Source organism: Camelus bactrianus, chromosome X (genome assembly GCF_048773025.1).
Source record: "Camelus bactrianus isolate YW-2024 breed Bactrian camel chromosome X, ASM4877302v1, whole genome shotgun sequence".
NCBI classification, from domain to species: Eukaryota; Metazoa; Chordata; class Mammalia; order Artiodactyla; family Camelidae; genus Camelus; species Camelus bactrianus.
Window position 1 is genome coordinate 20,328,688 of NC_133575.1, and position 27,783 is coordinate 20,356,470.

Sequence of the window (27,783 nt, forward strand, 5' to 3'; positions counted from 1 at the left end):
CTTCTGCTGCATAATGAATGTCATTCAGTGATAGCTTAATTCTGTTGTGCTGATGATCTCAAATTTGAATTTTATGGCAGTGCAGACACGCTCTCTCGTTTACCTTTATATGCCTGATAGAATGTATAATTACAGTTGGGATTAGCCTAATCCATTCTCTACCTAATGAGCTGAACTAATATTAAACCCAAAATGGAAAGGAATTCAGCATATTTTAACTCTTCTTCACTCTGGCATGATTTTATTTTTATAGCTTCACTTAGCCTGATCCATTACTACCCTCCCTTTCATTCTGGCACACACTCTAAATTAATTCGTTTCATAATCTCATGAGTTGAAGTCAATGGCATTTGACCTAGAAATAAAAATGTTATGATTATTAAACCACAAGAAGGCAACTGATAATTTGAATTTCAGTATTTGCATTATAATGCCCATGTAGAGAGAACATTTTGATAATGATTTACCTTCGGATGAAATAGTTTCTCTAAAGGTGATTGAATTTAAAAAGTCTGAGATGGCTGAGACAGATTACCTTTATTATTAATATCAAAACTCATAACATTATTCTATGAATTCCATAGTAAAGTTCATATAATAAAGAATAAATAAATAATGAACTTACATTAAGACATGTCTCTCTTTCTCCTGGAGCACCGTTCTCTTACAAAATACGGTTCTGATAGGTAAAAAATAAATAAATAAATAAATCAGCTGCTTAGCATTCAAATTCTAGAAGCAAACCAATGAAGGTCTATTTGATGAACCTTTATATAATATGTAAAGTGATCAGCTAAGCATGGCATAAATGACATTAATACATATAATATTTGTTTCTTGTTTCAAATAAGTTTTGAGCTAGTTGTTCAGATAATACATACAGAGAATTCAAGATAATATAATGGAAAATGCAGAGAACTTGAATAGACAAAATCAAAGAAAGTATTATATAATAAATGAATAATCAATACATTCAACTAGATTTAAAGACAGATTTAACTACACAGAAAGAAATATTAGTCACAGTTGTTTCACTTTGGGTCATGGTTGAGTAGCTTCTTTCAGAATCACCTTCTTGCAGAAAACCATTATAAACTGGGGTAAAAACTACTTGAAGGCACTCAAGAATGGCCAAAATGAAACAAAAACTGGAGGAAAGGGAAGAGCTTTGAGTAAAATTACTGAGTTTAAGGCTTCTTGCCTGAGAGTACTACCCAGCTATGGGGAGGGAGGCTGCTAGAACAAAAGGAGTGTTACTGACCTGAGGAGTCAGAAGAGTCTGGCGTGTACCAAACAGGGGAAAGGGGATGGGGAAGTCCAGAAGGAGGGAGCCACAGGAGGGAGCAGTCCTCAGATAAACATAAATTTGGCCTATATTCTTAGATAGTCCCTGAACGTGGCATGCATGGTAGAGCAAACAACAGCCGAAAGGCTGAAAGAACTGAACAGTTGGAGCTGCTGCCCATCATGGAGTCTGGGGTTAAGGTGTGGTCTGGGCAGGTATAGAGTTGGGATTCAATTGATTCAAAGTAACTTCCAGTTAGAACAATAATAAGAGAGATGGAATCCAGAATCTCTACATCTCATCCACAATGTGCACTGTATAATAAAATTTTGCTATTTAAGTGTGGAAACAGAGAAATACAACTCAAGAGCAAAAACCCTAAACCTACTGAAAACGTACAGCTAACGTTATACTTAATTCGGAAATACTGAATGCTTTTCCCCTAAGATTCAGAAGAAGGCAGGTTCTGCTCTCCATTCAATTCACACTGCAGTTACTAGTTAGTGAAGGAAAAACAAAGAAACAGAAAGCATAAAGACTCAAAAAGAAGAAAAACTGTATTTATTCAGATGACATGACTATTTATGTAGAAAACCCTAAGGAATCCATTTAAAAACTACAAATAAGGGGGGAGGGTATAGCTCAGTGGTAGCGTGTGTGCTTAGCATGCAAGAGGTCCTGGGTTCAATTCCCAGTACCTCCGTTAAAAAAAATTAACAAATAAATAAAACTAATCCCCCCCCAAAAAAAACTGCAAATAAAAAGTGATTTTAATGAGGCCATGGGATGGAGGATTAATAAACAAACATAATTTGTACTTTTATACACTAGCAATTTAAAAAGTGAAAAAAAATACATTTACAATAACATGGGAATACTTAAAATACTGATAAATGAATTTCATAAAAGATATTCATGATCTCAATCATAAAGACAACAAAACATTGAAAAGAAAACTTAATGAAGACTTAAATAAATGAAGAGATACCATGCCTATGGGATTTGAGGACTTAATATTGTCAAGTTGTCAATTCTCTCCAAATTGACATATAGATTAAATTCAATCTGAATAATTTTCCAAGCAAGGTATTTTTTACAGAAATTAATGTGTTGAATCTAAAATATATACGAAGATGTAAAGGACTGAAAATAAACTTTAAAAAGTATAACTATATAGGAGAATTTATATAACTTGACTTAAAGCCCCAGTATAAAGTTATGGTAATCACTGCATAATGAAAGACAATAGTTCAATGTGATAGAACAGAGAGTACAGAAATAGACCTTCACTTATACAGATAAGTGATATCTGACCAAGGCACTCACATGTACACGTGTGCATGCATGCACACACACATACACATATACATCAATAGGAAAAAGAAAGTCTTTCCAACAAACGATGCTGGAATAACTTAAATATGGAAAAAGAAATAAACTTCACAACGTCCACAAAAATTAATATAAGATAGATCATAGACCTAACTATGAAAAAGCTAAACATATAAAACTTTATAAAGAAAACATAGGAGAATATCTTATAGGAATAAGCAAAGTTTTCTTAGCTAAGACACAGGGGAAAAAACCATAATAGATTAAAAAATTTTTACTTTAGATTTCATCAAAATCAAAACTTTTGCTCATCAAAAGACACAATTAAGAAAATCGGTAAACTGCAGACCTGGAGAATTATCTGCAAGTTGTATGTGTAACAAAATAGTGCTATCCAGAATATATAAAGTGTACATATCAGAGAAGTTTTCTTGCTTTTAATGCCAGAAAATTCCCTCAAATGTTAATAAAAACATTATACAATATTTTTAATTTTTTGAGGAACCTCCATACTATTTTCCAAAGTGGCTGAACCAGTTTAAATTCCCACCAACAGTGCACAAGGATTCCCTTTTCTCCACATCCTTGCCAACATTTGTTATCTTGTCTTTTTTTTTTTTAATTGAGGTAGAGTTGATTTACAATATTATGTTTCAGGTGTACAACATACTGATTCACAATTTTTAAGGATTATATTCCATTTACAGTTAATATAAAATATTGGCTATGTTCCCTGTGCTATACAATATACCCTGATAGCTTATTTTATTTACTTATTCTTAAATTCTTTTATTGAAGTAAAGTTGATGTACAATTTTATATAAGTTACAGGTGTACAATAGAGTGATTCATAATTTTTAAAGGTTATACTCTATTTATAGTTATTGTAAAATATTGGCTCTATTCCCCATGTTGTACAATATACCCTTGTAACTTATTTATACATGGTAGTTTGTACCTCTTAATCCCATACTCCTGTTTTGCCTCTCTCCCTTTCCTCTTCTCACTGGTAACCATTAGTTGTTTATATCTGTGAGTTTGTTTCTTTTTTGTTATATTCACTAGTTTGTTTTCTTTTTTAGAGTCCACATATAGGCGATAACGTAGAGTATTTGTCTTTCTTTGTCTGGCTTATTTCACTAAACATAATACCTCTGAGTCTAATTCCTTGTCTCCTTGATGACAGCCATAGTAACAGGTGTGAGGTGACAGCTGATTGTGGTTTTGCTTTCATTTCCCTGATGATTAGTGATGTTGAGAATCTTTTCATGTACTTGTTGGCCATTTGGATATCTTCTTCGGAAAAAATGTTGATTCATTTCCTCTGTGCATTTTTAAATCAGATTTTTGTGGTTTTGTGATTGAGTTGTGTGAATTCTTTATACATTTTGGCTATCAATCCCTTATTTGATATACAGCTTCAGCAATCCCACTTCTGGATATATATGCAAAGGAAATGAAAACAGGATATCAAAGAAATGTATGCACGCCCATGTTTATGGCAGCAATATTCACAATAGCCAAGATATGGAAAAAACCTAAGCATCCCTCAATGGATGAAAGGATAGCAAAGACATATACAGTGGAATATTATTCAGGCTTAAAAAAGAAGGAAATCCTGCTATTTGTGGCAACATGGATGGAACTTGAGGGTATTATGCAAGTGACATGTCAAAGACAAATACTATATGACATCATATGGAATTTTAAAAAATGAATTTATAAAAACAGAGTAGAATGGTGGTTACTGGGCCTGTGGGAAATTGGGGAGATGTTGTTTAAGGGTACAAACTAGAAACTAGTAGATAAATAGGTGCTTAGGATCCAATACACAGCATAGTGATTATAGTCAATGATACTGTATTATAAACTGTAAAATTGCTAAGAGACTAGATCTTCATTGTTCTCACCATAAAAAAGAAACTGTAATTATGTGACATGATGGAAGTGCTAGCTAATGCTACATTGGTAATCATATTGCAATATACAAATGTGCCAAATCAACACATTGTACACCTTGAACTTACAAAATGTTACATGTCAATTATATTTCAATAAAAATACATACATACATGTATACAAACATATACCCCACTATACACTAACAAGTAAGGGCCTCTCATATTTCTGCTGAGGTAGATCTTATATATTCATTTATTAAAATACCCTCTATTTTCACACTGATTTGATACGAAGTATGGCCAATTTCTTAAAGAATATGCCTAAGAGTGTCTAGGAATAAGATTATTAAAGAATAAACAGAACTAAAATGTACTGCTAAAATTATTAAATAACCAAATAAAAAATGGTGCACATGAATATTTCTCTTTGTATATTGTTAATGATAAGAGACTAACTCAATTAGAGATACTCATTTACTAACTGTGATGGAAACACATCTTCTAATTTTTTATTGTGGTCACGTTTGTATAATGCAATTTTGTTAACAGAATAAAGTTGTCTTTATTCCAAAGGGCTTTTTGAAATCTGCACCTAAAAAAACAAGGAAAAAATTCCTTCTTGATTAACATTTGGTGTGTTTCTCAACATTCTGTTTTCAACTTTCCTCTACTTTCTACCGGCATAGACTCATTTGATAAGCTCATATTCTCAGGGTACTTAAATCAAATCTCTGCCATGATTTTCAAATCTGACTATCTCCAAACTCACTGCTAAGAATTCTCAGTCAAACTTGACATCCACCTGGCGGGTTTATCAAATTCTTTATTTCAGGGAGACATAAATCAGACTCGTCAATATTCATTCCATTACAATGACCTTAGAAAAATAGTTTTTCTTTTCAGGATTTTCAGATTTCTCATTCTAAATCTCCTAGTTTTCCTGCGTGTCTACTGAGTACTATGGAGTGTGTGCTGTATACAATCTAGTCAAGTTCAGATTGCTTAATATGTTATTCTTATCATAACTTCTCATTATGTTCCTACATTTCATTCATTCAATAAATATTATTGAAGGTCTACTCTGTTCTCAGGGCATGCCTTTATGGAGCGTGCATCCTAGTTGAATGGCAGTAAATACAAATTATACAGTACAGTGCTGTCCTATTTGACTTTCTGCAATTATGGAAATGTCCTGTAATACATACAATGTACAATACGGTAGACAGTAACTATATGTGGCTATTGAGCACTGAGAACATAGCTAGTGCTACTGAATAAATACTTTAGAAATTGTATTTACACTTAATTAATGAAACTTTGTATTTTAAAGGCCACATGTGGGTAGTGGAACTACACTGAACCAGACAGAATATTAAAACTGGTAAGTTTTATGAAGAAAGAAGAAAATGAAACAAGAACAGGATAAGGGGAGTGCAAGAGGGAGGTGGTTCAAAGAGAGACTGGAATTGTAAATAGCTGGTTAGAGTATAACTCACTGAGGTGACAGTTGACACGACAAAGATCTAAAAGAGGGAGAGAGTTGGCTTGATTATAGCTGGGAGGGAAATAAGAGGTGAAATCTGCATCTCTATATCTTCAGCTCACTGAAATTAGGTTTTCTTCAAAACAAAGTCTTCCTCATTTTATTTTCAAAATGACAATCCCTTCAACTATTTGATGACTGTTTGACTACTTATCATGTCTACATTGTTGCTTACTTCCTACTGAATTTCCTAATGATATCTTTGTTGGTCTATTCATTTATTACATTATTACAAAAATCCTTTTTTTAATTTGAGTCTCCTCCTCAAAGAGATAGCCTATAGATAAGGTATGTGGGAAGTGTTAAAAACCTTACAATAAGGCCCTTCTCTATCTAAAAGATGGTTCTGATAAAGTTAAATATCAGATAACAGATACTGTGGAATTCTAGAAATTTGGACAATTTGCATACTGAATTTTGAGCCATGAATGTGACTCCAAAATTCTTAGAGCTTGTGGCAAAAATGTGATGGAAAGTTACATAGCTTATCTTATGGAAGAAAGGAAAACATAATTATCAGGTCCCTTAAGTGAAGAAATACTTATCTCTGGGTAGAAAAAATGTTTTATGAAACTCTTTTTATAGATGGTACAGGATAATGTTGTCAATATCTGTAAATACACAGCTAGAGTGAATGGAGGATTTTTACTTAATTTATGATTGCACATGTAGCATATGAATATATCCTCTTTATAAATATTTTAAATTCCCCAAAGAAGGTAAAAGTGCCCTCTGACTACCTTTTCTGGATGGTTTTTCTGACTCTTCTGCACGTCCACCCCTCCTTTCCTAGAGGTAACCAGTCCTGTAAGTTTGCTATATAACATACTGGAACTTGAGCCATATATTGCAAAAACATCTCTTTTTCACTCACAGAAAATCACAGTACTGTTTTTTGGTGTATCTTCCATATGTTATATCATTTTTCAACATGTTTTGTCTCTGAGTAATATGTTGAAATTCTGCCTGTGTCATACATTTTGGCCATTTATTCTAAATCCTGCATGGCACTCCATGAGATGGATATACCCCAGTTAAGTGAGCTATACTATTTTTGATGGTCCTGTAAGTAGTTTTTATTGAGAACAATATGGAAATGAACATCGATGCATAGAATCCTCTTCATGTTTATGTGCATTTTCTTTTCTAAAATACAAAAACTTAAAATTTCTGCATCATTTTATTTCTAATATATCCTGTAACAGAATACATCTTTCACATTATTTGGACTTAGGTACACACAACAGGATTATAGGAGCACACCCTTTCCCTGGAGTCTGAATACTGAGTCCTTGTCAATATACATATTTTCTAATTTCTGAATGACTGCCAAGCCAATGGTTGAGAATAACCTCATTGCTACTTTTAATTTGCCCTTTTGTGATGACTGATCCGATTGAATCTCACTTCACGTATTACTTTGTAACTTAAATTATCCCTTCTTTGATTCTCTTGTTATTTTTTGCCTCCATTTATTTGCTTCTGTCTTCCTTTTTGATTTGTAATAATTCCTTAAATAATATAGAATCTATCTATCTATCTGCTTCCTCTCTTCCCCTTCAATTATTCAAAATTGTTTACTTTCTTTTTTCCTGTATACAGTTAATTTTAATGAAGTCACATTTTTCATTCTTTTTCTTCAAGTTTTTTGCTGTTTGTGTCTGCTTACAAATACATTTTGTAACCAAAGATCATAAACATATTCCCTGATGTTTTCTATTAACCTTTGTGTTTCATTTTGAATTTATTTTTCTAAAGGGAAAAGTATCAACATTTTCCCCTCAATAGTCAATTGGCCTTAACTCTATGAAATACCCTGTGCTTCCTCTCATAATTTAAAATGTCATTTTTTCTCACAGAATAAATTATTATATAGATGGATCTATTTCTGGACTCTATTTCACTCCATTGATTACATTGTCTAGTCCTGTACCGACATCACACTATGGCCTTTGGTTCTAGTTTCCTATTACTGTCTTAACAAATTATCACAAATTTAGTAGCTTCATACAACACAAATTTATTTTCTGACAGTTCTGGAGGTCAGAAGTCTGACATGGGTCTTACTGGGCTAAAATCAAGGTGATGGCAGGGCTGCTTTCCTTCCTGGAGACTCTAGGGGAGAATCCTTTTCTTTCTCTCTGAATTATTGGCAGAACTCAGTTCCTTGCACTTGTAGGGCTGAAGTCTTATTTCCTTGCTGGCTGACAGCTGAGGGCTGTTTCCAGCTTCTAGAGGATTCAGCTTTCCTTGGCTTGTGGTCTTGTTCCTTCGTTTTCAAAGCCAGCAATGGCAAGTAATGTCCCATCATGCTTTCTTTACTTGTCTAATCAGTAGTTCCAAAATTGGAATCACCTTTGGATCATATAAATACTGATTACTGACTCCCATACTGAGACTTTCCAAGCTAATCAATCTTGGATAAGACCAGGGCATCAGAATATTTAAAAGCTTTCCAGACTATTCTAACATGAGCAAATTTTGGGAACCACTGCCCTAACATAATAGGGTACAATTAGCTTCACAATGGAATCACCTGGAGAAATTTAAAATCTAACAATACCTTGACTGTTTCCCTGACCAATTACATCAGTTTCTGAAGTTGGTATCTAGGCATCAGTGTTTTTAAAAAGCTTCCTTGATGATTCCAATACCTAGTGTGGAGAACCACTGCACTATAGAATTGTGGATGATTTATTTCCCTCAAAACAAGAAACAGCACTTTCTTTGTCTTGTCCATATACCCTGCCCACAATACCCCCAATTTCACAGAGTGAGTGCTTTTGTGCCCACTTCCACAGGAGGGCTCAGATTCCCAGAAATTTTATCACTCAACACTCTATTCAAATTTACTCAATAATAGTTTAAGCTCTTGGTGATCTCTGCCTTGAGTATCCCACCTGGTCAAAAAGCTTCATAGGTTCCGAACACCAAGATCTGAACTGATAACTGTCATTTCATTCAAGGAGAGTTAGATCTTCCAGATTCAATTTGGTGATCTTATAAAGAGATATATTTAGATTAAACTCTTAACAGCTAATGGAGTTTACTTCCCAGAAGCTTTGATTGCTCAGCTAGGAATAAGTTGTAAGTAGCACTAAATGTTTAAAAAAAAAAAAATATACATGGACTTTGACATTGCGTGTCTATGAATTATCACGAGTTATGAATTATCAGCATCTAGACCCTTATTCAGCAGTGAGAGGAAACTAACCGTCTCAATCCTAGGGCTTATTACTTCAAAATCTTTTTGCTCTTAGTTGTATGTGGGGTGGGGGAGGGGGACTGTTTTCCTGTCACCTAACTACTAAGTGAGACTTCTCAATAACTTAGTTTTTGAAAATCTCAATTTACCCTAGAATGAAAGAAGAAACATTTCATTCAAGTTACCTACTATCTTTCCCCTGTTCCCACTTCTAAGTTTGGGTAGCTTTATTATTTTTAGTTCTATCATTGGTTTTGTTAGAATTTTGTTTCCTTTTCTTCAATATCCTTCCAGATATCTTTCTTCATATATAGACAAATACACCCTAATATTAACTTTTACAAAAATTATAGCGATAACTCACCCTTCTGAATCTTATTTTCATTTAATGCTATATTGTAGAGACTATTCCGTATGCACTGGTAAAGACTTCTCTATCCAGCTTATGGTATTCCATTGTATAGACAGGAATATCAATGTTTATTAATCCTTACGGATGCACATTTTGGGTTTTTTCCCCCAATTTTTTCTTATTATATAAAATGCAGTGATGATGACATATTTAGTTCTGACTCCTGATATTCTTGAACTTGAACTACATACTGAAACATTCCTATCAGAGCCCACATTCTTAGTTCCTGTTCTTGCCGAGGTATCGTGCCTCACAGTAGACCTCTCAGGCTTCTTGGCTGTTTCTGGGATGTGGAGCTAAGCTACTTCTTGCTTTTGCCTATGCCTGAACTCCATGGTACATGACATGCCTTCAGTTTATTTTATGGACTAGGGTTGGTTAGTTGTCTCCTTGATCCAATAAAAACAAAAATAAAAATGGAGTTTACATTTTCATTTCTAGTTGCCCTTGTTACTTATGGATGATTTCAAAGGATAAGAAAAAGGAATCCTGGTTTTACACCACCACCTTCAAACTGGAATTTCAAGTCAATATAACTTTCAATAATATATTCAGATCTCATTTTCTCTGTTACATAAATTATAGACGACTGTTGATGCTCCGTTACATAAGTAGAGGTAACGACTATGCCAGTAAAATATCCATGTCTCCCATCCCCAATTCTATCTTTCATAAAGAATATTTAATTTGTTACCAGGCAATATAAATATCATTGATATATACCCTGATATTTGAAAAATAATTGAGAATATATTTAATATGGAGGTGGAAGATGGGAGAGGTAGGCATGTTTACTTTTTTTTCTTTTTTTTTTTTAATTAAAGTAGAGTTGATTTACAATGTTGTGTTAGTTTCTGGTGTGCAGCAGAGTGATCCAGTTATACGTATCTATTCTTTTTCATTACAGGTTATAACAAGCTGTTGAATACAGTTCCCCATGCTATACAGTAGGACCTTGTTGTTAGGCATGCTTTCTTTTTTCTCTGAGTATGAAAGTGAGTTAAGGAAGGAAGGGAGGAGGGGAAAAGTGAGGGAAGTAAGAAGAAACTTCTATGTATCAAGGTAATAGGCAACCTTCTCTCTGGGACTCTGATGGCCGCCACATACCTCCAGTGACTCCCAAGGGAGCCGTGGGACTTGAGATTAGCAAGGCCTCTTGTAGACAACTATCTAAGCAGAGGCGGCAGCCCCGTCCTGTCACGACCTTTGCCAGAGTTCTGCCACCTCAAATCTGTCCTCTTTGGCTCCTGGCTGCTGTTTCCTCTACCCTTGGGAAGTGGTGACAACTTCACAGCAGTTACAGTGGTACCAGAACAAATTTTGCAACAGTCATGTGGTCTAGTTCCAGCTGTCATGTTTCTCAACAATTTTCAGTGATAGCTTTCCAACTTTAGGTTTTAAAGAAACAATAAAAGTCTTTTATGACCCTTAATCTTTATTTTAACAACTGAGCACTTATCATGTACAAGGAACTGAATTAGATGTTCAAAAGGAAAAAATAAAATAAGGGCAAACCCAAGACCTGCCTTCAAGAAGGCTCTGGTTTCATACCTTTTAATAGACCTAATTTTGTTTAGTTACAGGTTAAAAAACACATTATAATGGAAATTTCACTTAAGTGCCTAATTGGGAGAACTGGTACACAAATATACTGGCTACTTGCTCACCACCCTCCAAAATCTTTATATCACTGAGCCTATGATTATTATTACAGCAAGAACACACAAAAAAAGCCAATAAATCACAACTTTATGTCTACATTCTGGGCTGAATTTTAGTATAATATTCTTTATGACTCAGCCAACGCAAATGTCAACTCTATCATTTAAATTTAATGCGGAGTACCGATCATTCAGTATGCAATTTGAAAATGCATGCGAATCTTTTACAGTCATCCTATAGAACAGGGTACATATCTAGCACACTAAATTTGCAATGGTTTAACTTTTTTAATGTTTTTTAGAGGTAGTACAGTTATAATGTCACCATCATTGAATCATACTATTTGTGAAAATGGGATTATTTTTACTGATGAGGTTTGCAAAAGTAACGTACTAGCTCTTTCAGAATAGCAAAAGAATGTGACATAGTGGAATTTTATCTATTTTACACTTCTATTCATTTATTCATCAATTTATCCATTCATAATTTTATAAACCAATAACCAAGAATAATAACTGTCATTTTTTAGTACTTCCTGAACTCTAGACAGTATGCAGGAGACTTGTATTCAGTATATTATTTTAAGCTTTTAATAATGATGTGATGCTAGATTTACTATTATTCCCACTTTGCAAATGAGAAAGATAAGACTCAGAGATAAACATATTCGTGGTCTCATGGCTATTAAGATGCCATAATAGGTCCTTTTTTCTTTACATAATTATGCTTGTCATGTTATTGTGGCCTTGTTAGGTAATTGGAATGCTATATAGATAGACAAATAAATAAATAAATTAGCCCTCATTCTCGGATTTCTGAGTTGGTACTATAATATATGGTATATATTTTCAGTTTAAGATAGAAAACAAGATTATACAGTATTCAGGGAAATAATAAAGTGCTTGAAGGAAAATACAGTCAAATGACTTTCAATACTATACTATCAAACTATGAGAAGAAAATATTAAACTTAAGAGAATGCTTTTCATGTTTAAAGGACCTAGTTATACTCTATTCTAAATAAACCCTTTCCAGGAATTTTGAAATGATTGAAACCCACCTACTTTATTTTACAAACATGTAAAATCCTCCTAACAAATCCTGTAAAAGATAATTCAGAACAGTAAAATGTGAACCAATAGCGTTTAGAAATCATTGGAAATTCTCAAAGTACTAACACATGAAAAACAGTAGTATATTTTAAAGGTCATTATCATCAAGTATAGGCCATTGCTTGAATTACAAATAATTTTTCAGCATTTTGAGAGAATCTTATCTCTCTTCTAACATAATAACATAGAAAATTACCTTAATGCAATTATGATATCTAAGTAATATCTCAATTCATAAAATATTAGTTAAATTAGATAACTCAAATATAGCTGTATTAAAGAATTTTATACATTATTATATTAGGAAAGAAAATGTTTCTCTCAAAATATGCTGAAAATTTATTTGTTAAAGTCCAACATATCAAACTTAACTTTTTTCTTATGTTAAAAATTATCCACTGCCAAGTTATGACTCAAATTCTAATTAGTATAGTTATGTTATAGCAATTCTCATATATGGAGAAAAATGATTCTCACTCTTAATATTATTAAGTAACTCTTTTTCTTCTAGAAGTTCAAGTAAATTCAGTTAGATTTGATAAGAGAACAATTATGGTCACTGAAAATGTACGGGTATAATCATTACATTTTTCATGTGATGGGATAGCCTCACAGGAGAATAACCTAGTATCTAATGATCAGACTATTCAATAAAGTGTATACACATTTTTTTAAATTAATGTTTTTTCTATATATCAGCAATTTCAATTAAAGAATAATCATTTTACCAATAGTTATACATATACATTATAATAAATAGATAAAGCATCTATGAAGAAAGTAAGAACATTTTATTGAACATAACATTTTTAAATAAAAGGTACCAAGAATCTTTTATTAGACAGAAACAATATTTTAATGTCAATTTTTTATAATGAACTCTACTTTTAGTATAATTCAAATTAAAATCTGCAAAGGACTTTTTAGAACCTTATAAAGTTCATAGAAAATTATAAATACATAAGAATGGAAAATAAAATATTCAAAATAAAATGAAAGGATACTTTCACCAATACATATGTTAAAATATTCTATAAAGATACAATATACAAATCAAGTATTAGAGGGGCCAGTAAACTCAGGTAAGTAAAGAGGAATCACGGGAAGACCAGAAACAAATAATAAAATTTGTATTAAACATGTGATATCTTATATGCACCCCAATGTTCACAGCAGCATTATTTAAAATCACCAAGATATGGAAGCAACCTAAGGATCAATCAACAGATGAATGAATAAAGAAGATGGAGTATCACTCAGCCATAAAAAAAGAATGAAAGTTTGCCATTTGCAACAGCATGGATTGACTTGGAGGGTATTACGCTTAGTGAAATAAGTCAGACAGAGAAAGATGAATGCTGTATGTTATTAGCTATATGTGAAATCTAAAAAAATAAAACAAACTAGTCACTATAACAAAAAGGAACAGACTCAAAAATACTGAGATAGGACACGACACATACACTTATCATATGACCACAATGAGATACCACTTCACATCCACTAAGATGGCTACAATAAAAAGAAAATAACAAGTGTTGGTGAGGATACAGAGAAATTGAAACCCTCAGACTTTCCTGGTGATAATACAGAAAGGTACAGCTTCTATGGAAAACAGTTTAGCAATTCCTCAAAAACGTAAATATAAAATTACCATGTGACCCTGCAATTGTACTGCTATATATTTTCAGTATATATCCAAAATTATTGAAAAGAAGGGTTCAAACAAAAATTTGTACACAATGTTTACAGCAGTATTATTAATAGCCAAATGGTGGAAGCAACCCAATATCCATCAAAGAATGAATGGATAAATAAAACACAGTATATTCATACAATGGAAAAGCACTCAGTCATGAAGTGGAATAAAGATCTGAGATATGTTACATGAGTGAACCTTGAAAACATTATGCTAAGTGAAGCAAGGCAGTCACAAAAGATCACATACTAAATAATTCAATTTTTATGAAATGTTCAAATAGGAAAATCCAGGTCTTAATAGTGAGGGTGATAAGGCATGAGAGCTAAAGGGTATAGGGGTTACTTTAAGTTGATAAAACTCTTCTAAAATTGTGTCAATGGCTGCACATAAAAAAAATTGACTTGTACAACTTAAATAGGTGTGCTAGATGGTATGTGGATTTTTCTCAATTAACCTATAATTTTTAAAAAAAAGGTGAAGCAAAACCGTGACAATAAGGGTCAGAATATCTGTTGCCTCCGGGAGTGAGGTGCGTTTGTACTCACTGCAAAGAGGTACCTTTTGGTGGTAGTTGCAGAGGTGTATACATTTATCAAGTCTAACCTACAAAAGGTCTATCTGAACTAAGGCAAGTGATATGAATTTCAAAATCATTAAAAATAAGAAAAATATCATATATATGTGAAGATATATGTACCTCACTAGTAGTCACAGATAACCCAATTTAGATAAGCTATATTCTTTGTCAATCAAATTGAATAAAACATATACATTTGTTATTTTGGGGAGCAAGGATTCATAGGATCTACTATTTCTGTGACTTGTGACAACTATTTGGAAGACTATTTAAAATATATAACAAAAGCCTGAAAAATGTGTTTTCACTTTAGCTCCCAAATTCAAAATTCAGTCCTGTATATCCTAAGAGATTTACTAGCCAAAATTTTAAATAATCCAAGTAAAATATCATTTATTGCATTATTTCTAAAAGTAATAAAACTAGATAGTCTATGAATCAATTTAACAATTGAGTAAAAACAGCTATGTTCCAAATTACTATCTACATCACAACCCATTTTTGCTTAACTTTTAGATACAAATATTAATAATTCATAAAACAAAATATTGAATGTTACATACCAAAATGTTTATTGTGTTTTGGTTTATTTGCTTTTTTATAATGAATATGTACTCTTTGCATAAAATACAAAACAAGGTATGCTCAACAGTGTCAAATGCAATAGACAGACTCATAAGAATAAATATTTTTTAAAAAATATCACAGGTTTTGGAAATGAGAATGTCTTGGATGACATTAGCAGTCACATTACCAGTTTCAGAGGAAAAAATAGGGGCAGAAGCCAGACTGTGATGGATTTAAAAATTAAAGGTAGAATCAGTAGAAATTGAAAAGTCAGAGAAGTCTTTTAGGAAGTTTGTATGAGGAAAGAAAGACAGATTGTATGGCAGTTAGGTAGGATTAAAATTCAAGAAACATATTTAAGCTGCTAGAAACCTCAGCATGTGTGACTACGATGGAGAACAAGTAAAGAAACTGAAGAGACCAAAGAATGGTGACCATCAATGAAATAAGATTCCAAGGAAGGAAGGTATCAAAGCTACAGATGGAATGAGTGGCCTTCATCAGAGTGCAATTCAATTAAATGTAGGAAGAAAAGGTGGATGCAGAGGTTTTTCGGTTTGGGAGCAAAGTGTTGAATGAGAGCAATTTTCTCACTAGTGTCAATGTAAACTAGGTGATTCCCTGAGAATGAGATGCCTGACCACAGCTGCAAAAGAAGGGTGATGAGGAATAGTCACTGAAGGACAGGGATAGGATCAGGAACTGAATGCAGACAAACACACAGATTCTTGGCAAAGTTCTAGGAGCTGAGATAAAGTTGGAATATTTGGAGAGTGGGAGAAAACATTTGCAAATTATGTGAATGACAAGGGACTAATTTCCAAAATATACAAACAGCTTATACACCTTAATATCAAAAAACAAGCAACCCAATCAAAAAATGGGCAGAAGACCTAAATAGACATCTCTCCAAAGAAGGCATCCAGATGGCTAACAAGCACATGAAGAGATGCTCAACATCACTAATTGTTAGAGAAATGCAAATCAAAACTACAATGAGATATCACCTCACACCAGCCAGAATGGCCATCATTAAAAAGTCCACAAACGATAAATATTGGAGAAGGTATAGAGAAAAGGGAACCCTCCTACACTGTTGGTGGGAATGTAAATTGGTGCAGCCACTATGGAGGACAGTATGGTGGTTCCTTAAAAAACTAAAAATAGAGTAACCATATGATCCAGCAATCCTACTTCTGGGCATATACCTGGAGAAAAATATAATTCAAAAAGACACATGCACCCCAATGTTCATACCAACACTATTTACAATAGCCAAGACATGAAAACAACCCAATGTCCATCAACAGATGACTGGATAAAGAAAATGTAATACACATACACACACACACACACACACACACACACACATAAACATGCATGCAATGGAATACTACTCAGCCATTAAAAAGAATAAAATAATGCCATTTGCAGCAACTCAGATGGACCTGGAGATTGTCATTCTAAGTGAAGTAAGCCAGAAAGAGAAAGAAAAATGCCTTATGATACTCATATCTGGAATCTAAAAAAAATGACACAAATGAACTTATGTACAAAACAGAAACAGACTCACAGACACAGAGAACAAACTTATGGTTACCAGAGGGTAAAGGGGATGGGAAGGGATAAATTGGGGATTTGAAAATTGCACTTCTTGGGGAGTGATAGAAATGTTAGCTATCATGATTGTGGTAGTGGTTTCATTGGTGTATACATCTACCAAAATTCATCAAATTGTACCTGTGAAATATATGTAGTTTACTGTATAGGAACCATACCACAATAAAGGTGCTAATAAATAAATAAAGTTGGAACATTTGGGTCTGTCATGGTACTAATCCTCATGTATACATGATTTTTATTACAGCCACTTAGCCACCCATGGGAACAGAATGAAAAGGCCAACTGTAATAGATTCAGAGTATGAAAGGACACAAGGTCAATAATAGGGTCAATTATTGTATATGGTTTCAGGTAGGAAATAGTTCTGGGTGAGCAATGTTGTGGTCCTGAGATTGAGTGGCCTGAGTAGGATTATGGTAATAGTGGCAGGTCCCCAGCCGCATAACTAAGATATTAGATGCACTGTCTTCAAAGGTGTTTAACTGTCCTTAAATTTTACCAAAAAGTTGTTCTGGAGAGAAAATCTACCAGCCAGAACTCAGATCATCTGGGAAATAAATGATGAAGTAATGAAAATATCAGCCCAAAAGAAATATGAGCTTTTATAAAAGAGTGCTAAGAATGTTCCAGAAACAGCTTGGAAATTCAAACTTCTGCTGTTTTCAAAAGGTATGGAGATACGAACAATGGGACAGAAAAATATGATCAGGGATCAAATTCTTTTATCTTGTTAAAATATTCAAAATGTGTAAATAAGAGCATCTGTGCGCATGTGCATGCACACGTACACATGTCATAGTATCAGAAAACTGCTTTTCCAAAGTATTATATTCATTTCAACTTAAACTTACTGATTTTAAAATTAGATTTCTTACCACTAATGAATCATGCATTTCATGTCTTTAAGTGAATTTTGAATTTTCAGCTTATAAATTTTATTTGTAATAAAAATGCATCATAAAAATATCATTTAACACATAATATAATATATACTACATATAAGTAAATATATATTCTAAATAATCATATATAATCACTACTATATAATTATTGCTCATTTATTTTTAGTCTGTATTAATTTTCCATTTATTTTAAAACAAATTCTACTTTAGATTATTTGTGATAATTCTTTTCAATATTATATTTTAAGACCAATGCCCAAGTATTTTTGGTAGCCATTTCCTTTTTAAAAGTTATTTGATTAAGTCAATACTCTGGTGTAATTTGGTCATCTGAAAGAATTACACTGAAACTAGTACCCATTTTTTACTTTCTTAAAAGAAGAAATACATATTATGCAACATTTATTACTTCATCTATCCATTATTTAAGTGAGAAAGCTTAATCTATAGTCTACATTTCTCTACCACAAACTCAAATAATTCCAAAAGAATACAAAGTATGCATTTTGGTGAATAATTTCACAATGTATTTATGTATTGCATTTGCTGTGGTAAATTTTCTTTGGCTTTTTAATGATGCACAGAAATGAGCCTCAGTGTTTAAGGATGCAACACACTGGAAATAGTTTTAGGGAACAAATAATTAGCCTTTTGGAAGTGTGTGTTCATTTCACACAGCAATCTGTTCCTTCATCTCCTCCTCCTTCCTGTTTTGAAGGCAATCGTGTGTGTTACGTGCACCATCTGCAGCCTCACTGACAGGTGCAGGGTCAGTATTATCCCTCCAAGCATGGGGCTTAGTGCAAGCTGGAAATTCCACCAAGGCAATTTAGGAGATTTTGAAACCAACCAAATACTGACAGCTTATTTTACCAGTAGATATGAGCATTCATTAGAAATGCCTGCAATTGTACTTTGAAGGCCACATATACATAGATTTATCGGATTTGAGACATTATCCAAAAATAGGTTGATACCAATAATGCACCTTTTCACTACACGTAGATGAGAAATGATACAAAAGAAAATTTAGCAACGTGTCATGAATTTAGTAACACAAATTATTTGGTTGGATTAATATGAACAACATTTTAACATCTTTCTGCTAAGACCCCTTTAGTCTTCACTCGACTGGGATATTGACAAGTTAGGACAGGAACAGTCCCTGTGAACCTGTTTAGAGTTGTCAACAGTTGAGGAGATGTATTTGGAGTCCCAAATGGGAAACCTGCCATTTGCCTTTGGTGTCATGTCATACATAAACATACATACATACATAATTAGCTTCTATAACTCAATTATACTATTAATGAAATTAACATCTGTGAATTAGTCAAGGTGATTAACCATTATTTTTAACACCAATTCAGTTAACCCTAGCAATATTCTTGAAATTTCATATACTTTCCTGACCTGCAGGCTCAGCCCCTGTCTACTATATAGGATTCATCCTGAACTTCCACAGGATATTATCTTGGTAAATTCATCTTGATTCAGGATTTTTCTTCAACTTTAAAAAATCACTAGTCCTTAGTAATCACACTGAAAATAGACGCATGTTTTCGGGGCAGTCACATATTAACCACTTTTTGAGACAGGGCATTAAAAAGAGTATGACAGTTTATTATTTTAGAATTAGAAACCCTGTCCATAACAAAACCTAAAACAATGTATGCCTATCAATAGGGAGCAGGTGAGAGAAATTAAATTGGAGCCATGTCATAGAATACTAGTTATTAAATTATTAAATAATCTCTGATCCATGAGGATATAGAAAATATGTACAAGAAATATTAATACTTATTGCCCCCAGCACAGAGGTCTGGGATGGAAAAGAATAGAACTGCCATGATGTAACTGTACCCCCATGACCAGCAAGGTGCCTTTATGTAGACATATTTATGCTTGATACCACCTATTCTCAAAAGGCTGCTTGGTCTGCAGGGAATAAAGGAAAAGTAATTTCAAAATACTTTTTAAAATGTTTAATTTCATGATATTAAAATAATGGCTAATGAAATTAGGACGGAGAGCTTTGCCTTGGGGATTCTACCACTCAAAATGTGCTGGGCTTTTCCCCTGGATATCGCTTTGATGAATTGTCAGTATTTCCTGTGTTACTTCAGCTTTTCTGTGCACTCATTGCAAGCCAGCTCCCTTTTATTAATATGTTCTCTCTTTAGGTATGTAATGAATTTCTATGTAGCCAAAGGTCATCTTACCTGGAATGCTGCCATAAATATTGTGCTCAAGTTTCAATATTCATTGCATTCTAATTACTATATATTTTCTATTACTACTACAATAATATACTATCATACATTAACGGATTTTCCTCCACTTGCTTATCAAGAGGACTTTTGGCCTATCTTGAATACCAATCTTCTTTTAGATGATGTTAAAACTACTTTTCTCTCCAAGTACTTTCATGCTAATTAGTATCTGATGTACTACTCCCTAAATCGGTTTGTTTACTTTTTCATGTAACACAGAGGGACTTAACTGACCTTTTTCATTTCATATGAAGTCAGAGTTTATCAAATAATTCTAGAGTAAACTTGACTTCAGTGATGTGTGCCAGCAGGTAGTCCAATAATTCTGTATCACCAATAAATCATGTACATATGATATAAGCAATTTTGTAATTTTTCATTCTTTCAGAAAGTCTAGTTTTGGTTCTAGGGTGGATGAGTTGAAAGGGCTAAAGAAGAAAGCCATCTTTACTCTTGTTTCTCCACCTCATTTTTTAGTGTTTCGTTTTAGTATCATTTTTCTACCATTTCCCTCTAGGTGTACAAAATAAAATCAAGTCAAATATTTACAGATTACTGCAAATAACCACTGCCAGGCAACTTGGTTTGGGGATGTAATTCGTTAACCAGTCTACCATACTATGATTTTTCAAACCAACAAATTTCATCAGAAGTCCTGCCAATAGTTCTCATACAAATTTACATTTGTACCTGAAACAAAGTTCTCTTCCTCCATCATGGACCATAAAATGAAAATGCATAATTATCTTAAGGAAAAACTTGAAATAGGAAGAAGGCATTTTGAGACCACTTTCCCTCAAATTTGAATATGATATTGCCTTTTCACTCACAAATAAAGTCAGCATTTTAGATTCATATTAAAGATTTCTTTTGACTGCATTTGTAATTTAAGGCTATTATCTACTTAATCAAAATTGTCTTCAGTGAAAAAACGGTAAAAAATATCACTTGATATCATGGAGAAAAAGAGTAAATTTGGCTAAATATCACTTTGGGTCTGCTTTTAGTCATGCTATGTAGACACATATCTTAACCATGATTTTAAAATTATACTTTCCTCTTCTAAACCAGGATTCTGCTAATAATATAATAACAACAATAATAATAGTGATCTCTTGAGTACTATGCTGAGAGGTTTTGCATTCTGTATCTCTTATTTCTACCTAATAACCTAATGGAGTATTATTTCTCTGTGCCGATGGAGGTAGAGATGCAAGGAGAGTAAGTCAAGGAAAACAAAGATTTTTAACAGCACTTTTCAATCCATGTTATCTTGGGGATGCTTTATATACTTAAAGTTACTGAGGACCCCAAAGAGCTTTAGTTCGTATAGATTATATCTATCAATATTTACCATGTTACAAATTAAAACATAAATTTTAAAGATATATCCATTATTTCATTTAAAGTGATTATTAATAAGCACTTTACATATTAATCAAAAACGTATTTTATGAAAATTATATTTTCACAAAAAATTTAGTGAAAAGAGTGGCAATTTTCTCTTTTTTTACATTTTTGCAAATCTTTTGAATTATCAGCTTAATATCGGATAGCTGGGTTCTTATACATGCTTCTGTGTCCAATTTGTTGCAATATTTCATTTCATGTAGCCTTTGGAAAACTGCACCATACATTCATGAGAGAATAAGGGTGAAAAGGCAACATTTTAATATTACTATGAAAATAGTTTTGACCTCACAGATACCTGAAAGGGTCTCAGTGGCCCCCAGTTTCCCATAGTACACATAGAGAACTGCTGACTTCATAGACTAGACGATGAATCATTCTCAGCTTCACACTTTAGTCTGTGAATTGATTCATGAATTTTCCCTACCCTAAACCGTAGGTCACCCCATAATGCTGTTAAATTTGATTACTATCTGGAATTGGGAATAATAAAAAGAGGGGCTTATTAATGAGGACTAGATAGTATGGGAAAAACTACATCTGTGAGTTTATGTATAACATGTGTATATAATTCAGGTATCTGTAATTTGGCCTATGTTGTTATTATTTCACTGTGTTTATAAAATCCTTGTGGAGAAGTATCCTGGCATGATGATGGTGATGTGTCTGCAATCTAATACATGTAGAATTATCTTGTATCATTCTATAGCATAAATACTAGGATAAGTTAAATTAAAATGTGTTAGGTAAATTGATGTTCGCCAAATAAGAAATAAACCTACCAAAATTCAGACTTATACATAACTACATTGCCATTCATTAATTCATTTTCAATTTAATTCATATTTATTGGGCATGTAATTCATGTCAGGTACTGTTGTAAGTACAGTACATATACTAGGTGAATTAAGGAAAGAGTGTGTGTGTGTGTGTGTACAAAACAGTTTAAGGCCAAGTTCATATTTCTAAAGTCTCAAATGTTTTAATAAAGCAAGCTCATTGAATTTTGCTCTTTTTAACAATAAAAAAGGAACCAATTTACAGTATGATATAAGAGGCATTATAATCTTGAGAAACTTCTTGGATATTATTCTAAATATTGTGGAAAGCCATTACTGGGTTATATGGAGAGAACAGGAATAATCTAATTTAGGTTTTTATAATGTCAATGTGGCAATTTTGTACAGAATGGGCTGCAGAGGGGCAAAAATGAATACAGGAAGATGAGTTAGAAAACTATTAGTATTGTTCAGATAAGAGCTAATTGCAATTGAAACTGTGGTTGTGATACAGCTTTCAAGAAGTGACCAGATTCAGAGGAAATTTTAAAGTAGTCCTAGCCAAATATGTTGATGGATTTTATGTAGTGGATAAGGAAACAAGAGAAATTAAGAAAGACTTCCAAATTAAGAACCAGGAAGAGACATACTGGCAGAGTTTTATATCAGAAAGTTAAAGAGTTACACTTGAGTCACATTAACTTTAAATTGCCTATTAGATAACCTCATAGCATAACTGTATATAAGGCTTAACTGATCATTTGCACTTAACTGATGAGTTTCTATTTGTTACTAATGTAATATACAGTGGAAACTTATACATTCAATCCAAGCATTTAACCAACTATATTGTTAAAAATAAATTAACTCTCCATTAACTTACAAAGTTTCTAAAGTGCATAGGACACTATTAAGCTATTTTCCATTAACCATTACCAAAAGGCATGAATTTGGTTAAGGGATCTAGGGTATCCCAGGCATCCATATGTGCAAATGTTTCTCTCTTCTCTTTTAAAAATTTCAGTATAACTTTTTGAGATATTTTTTGTATTCAAATTCTGTCATTTCTTTATTTAAATTTAAAATCAAGGCTATGGAAATATAGTTTACATGCAATAAGATTCATCAATTTTATGCATGCAATTCAGTGAGTTCTGACATGTATTTAGTCGTGAGATGACCATCAAAATCATGATACAGAACATCTCCATCAGCCCAACATGTTCTATTGTGATCGTGTAAAGTCACTCCCCTCCTTAAACCAGTGGTCTCTGGTACCTATTGATTCACTTTCTGTAACTATAATTTTGTCTTTTCCATAAATTTCACATATGTGGAATCAAAGAGTATGCTTTTAAGTTTCAGTCAAATTGTTGCATATATCAGTCCATTACATTTTATTGGTCAATAGTATAGAAATACCAAATGAGAAAGTATCAAAATGTTTTTATACATTTTTTGACTTTTATGAATAAAGCTGCCATGAACATTCAAGTACAAGTCTTGGGGTAGACATATATTTTCATTTCTCTTAAGTAAATGCTTACGAGTGGGATTGCTGAGTCATTGTTAAATCTATATTCAACTTTATATAATACTTAAACTTTTCTAAAGTTGTTGCACCATTTTGTATTCACATCAGCAAACTATGAAAGGTCTAGTTGCTGTATATCTTCACCAAAACATGCTATTAATGGATTCTAAATTTCAGTCATCTTCATGTGTGTATAATACAATTGAACTGTGTTTTTAATTTGCTTTTTTCTGATGAAAGGAGTCTTTCAAATTGAAGTGAACAGAGGCTAACCCAGTAACACAAAACTATACAAAAATGCAAAACACCCTGGTAAAAATATAGACAGCTATAGAATCCTGTAGTATTGGAATGTAGGTATGAAAATCACTTTAAAATTCAGTCTAGGAATTTTAAAAACAAATGCAAAAAAGTAATTATAAATCTGTGTTAATGGATATGTGATATAAAACACATAATTCGTGTCATCAGTACCATACATTGGGAGGTGGGGTACAGAGATAAAAAGCAGTTCAGTTTTTATATGTGGTTCAAATTGTTATCTCTTTAAAATATATTGTTATAACTTTAAGGTGTTTTACAGAATTGTAATGGTAACCCAAAAGAAAATATCTTTAGAATATACACAAAGTGAAATGAGAAGAAAACCAAAACTTATCATTAAAAAAATCAATAAAACACACAAAAAAAGGTAAAAAGGCAGAAAGACAGGAAAGGACGGACAAAAAAGCTCTAAGGCAGACAGAAAATAATTAACAAAATGGCATCAGTAAGTCCTTCCCTATCAGTAGTGAGTTTAAATGTTAATGAATTAAATCCTCTAATTAAAAGACATAGATTGGCTGATTACGCTAAGAAAAATAAGATTCAACTATATGCTATCTATAGTAGACTCACTTTAAATCTAAGGACACATATAGACTGAAAGTGAAAAGAGAGAAAAAGATATTTCATGCAAACAGGAATCTGAAGTGAACAGGGGTAGCCATAATTACATTAGACAAAATAGACTTCGAGTCAAAAACTGTCACAAGAAACAAAAAAAGGACATTATATAATGACAAAAGGGTCAATTCACTAGGAAGATATAACGTGCATAAATATATATACAACTAAGAGGAGAGCTCCCAAATATATGAAGCAAACATTCACAGAACTGGAGAGAAACAGACAGCAATATAATAATAATAGGAGAATTCCATACCCCACTTTCAGTTATCCGTATGACAACCATACAGAAAATCAGTAAGGCAACAGAGGACTTGAGCAACACCACAGACCAACTGGACCTAACAAACATGTACAGTATTCTCCACCTAATAGCAGAATGAGCATTCTTAGCAAGTGCACATGGAAAATTTCCCAAGATAGATCACATGTTAGCCACAAAGCAAGTATTAACAAATTTAAGAAAACGGAAACCTTACAAAATATCTTCTTTGACCACAACAGAATAAAAAGAGAACACAGTAACAGAAGGAAAACAGGAAAATCCACAAATAGATGGAAATCAAACAATGAATTTTTAAACAACCAGTGGATCAAAGGAGAAATCACAAGGGAATTTAGAAAATCTCTTGGAAAAATGAGAACAAAAACAAAACAAAACTTACAGGATGCAGCAAAAGAGGTATTGTGAGGGAAGTTCATAAATGCTTACCAAAAAAAAAAAGAGTTAAAATCAACAACCTAACTTTACACCTCAAGGAACTAGAAAGAGAACAAACTAAATTCAAAGTTAGCAGAAGGAAGAAAATAATAAAGATTACAGTAGAGATAAACAAATTAGAGCATACAAACATAATAGAAAAACTAAATGAAGCCAAGAGTTGTTTTATTTTTTTAAGGATCAACAAAACTAATATTTAGAACAATAAAGAAAAAAAGAGAGAAACTAAATAACTAAAATTAGAGATGAAATAGGGGAAATTACAGCTGGTATCACAGAAATACAAAGGAGTATAATAATAATATGAACAACTATATGTCAAAAAATTAGATAAAAATCTAGAAGAAATTTAACAAATTCCTAGAAATATACATCCTACCAAGACTGAATCATGAAAAAATAACAAGTCTGAACAGATCTATAATAAGGAGATTGAATCAGTCATCAAAGAAAAGCACAGGACCATATGGCTTCACTGGAGTATTCTACCAAACATTTAAGGAAGAATTAGCACCAATTCTCCTCAAACTCTTTCAAAGAACTGAATAGAAGGGAGTACCCCTGAACTCATAGTATGAGGCTAGCATTATCTTAATAACAAAACCAAAAAGACATAGTAAGAAAACTACAGACCAATATTCCTGATGAATACTGATACAAAAATTCCCTCCCCCCCCCCAAAAAATCTAGCAAACCAAATTCAACAGCATATCAAAAGAATTATACACAGTGGTCAAGTGGGATCTATATCTGAAATGTAAGGATGGTTTAACATATGCAACTCAAACAATCTAATGCGTTAACAGGATGAAAGACAAAAACCACGTGGTCATCTCAACTGATGTGGAAAGAGCATTTGATGAAATTCAAATTCAACACCTTTCATGATAAAAACTCTCAACAAAATAGGAACAGAGTAAAACTAATTCAACATAATAAAAGGCATATATGAACACTTACTTTTGTCCACAGCAAACATCTTACTCGCTGGTGAAAGACTGAAAGCTTTTCCTCTAGATCAGGAAAAAGGCAAGGATATCCACTCTCACCACATCTATTCAACACAGTACCTGATGTCCTAGTCAGAGCTATTAGACAAGGAAAAAGTAATAAAAAGCACCCAGTTTGGAAAAGAAGAAGTAAAACAATTTCTGTTTGCAGATGACATGATCTTAGATCTAGAAGTGCCTGAAAAGATCCATCAAAAACTATTTAAACAAATATACGATTTCAACAAAGTTTCAGGATACAAAATCAGTGCAAAACTCAGCTGCATGTCTCTATGTTAACAGTCGAAAGTCTGAAAAAGGAATTAAGCAAATAACAATCTAAAAAAGAAATTAAGAAAATAGTATCTTCACAATAGCATAAAAAAGAATAAACTTAACCAAGGAGGCAAAAGATTTGTACACTCAAAACTATAAAACTTTGCTAAAAGAAATCAAAGAACATACAAATAAATGACTAGATATCCTGTATTCATCAGTTACAAGATTTAATATTGTTAAAATCTGTATTATTCATTTACCCAAAGCAATCTAGATTCAATGCAACCTGTATCAAAGTGCAAATAGTATTTTTTTGCAAATAGTAAAAAAAAAAAAAAAAAAAAAAAAAAACAAAAACTAAACTAACATATGGAATCTCAGGCATGTCTGACTAGTTAAAACAAACTAGAGAAAGAAAAACAAGGTTGGAGGCCACACACTTCCTAATTTCAAAACATATTACAAAGCTACAATATTCAAATTAACGTCATACAGACTGACATATAGTCCAATGGAACACAATGGAGAGATCAGAAATAAATCCTTGCATATACGATCAAAAGACCTTCTACCAGGTTGCTAAGACAACACAATGGGCAAAAGAGAGTCTCTTCAATAAATGGTGTTGGGAAAATTGGATTTCCACATGCAAAAAAAAAAATAAGGAAGCTGGACCTTTAATTTATACCATATGCAAAAATTAACTAAAACTGGATTAAAGACCTTAATGTAACATTTGAAACTACAAAGTTCCTAGAAGAAAATATAGGGGAAAATTTTAGGACATTGGATTTGGTAATAATTTCTTGGATATGACACCAAAAGCATAGGCTACAGAAGCAAAACTAGATAAACGGGACTAAATCAAACTTAAAAATGTCTGTGAATCAAAAGAAACAATCAAAAGAGTTACAAGGCAACCTACAGAATAGGAGGAAATACTTCCAAATCATAAATTTGATAAGTGGTTACTATCCAGTATATATAAGGAACTCCTACAACTCAACAATAATGACAACAACAAAAC

At 32.7% G+C, this 27,783-nt stretch overlaps 1 long non-coding RNA gene across 2 annotated transcripts in view; it reads right to left on the minus strand.

Moving 5' to 3' along the window:
- The window catches only part of LOC123618181 (uncharacterized), a 538,073-nt gene that overhangs the window by 212,765 nt on the left and 297,525 nt on the right, over positions 1-27,783 (minus strand). For both annotated transcript variants that reach the window (XR_012504508.1, XR_012504507.1), the window contains exon 5: positions 626-679. This is a non-coding gene — a long non-coding RNA (uncharacterized LOC123618181). The remainder of the gene's footprint in view (positions 1-625; positions 680-27,783) is intronic.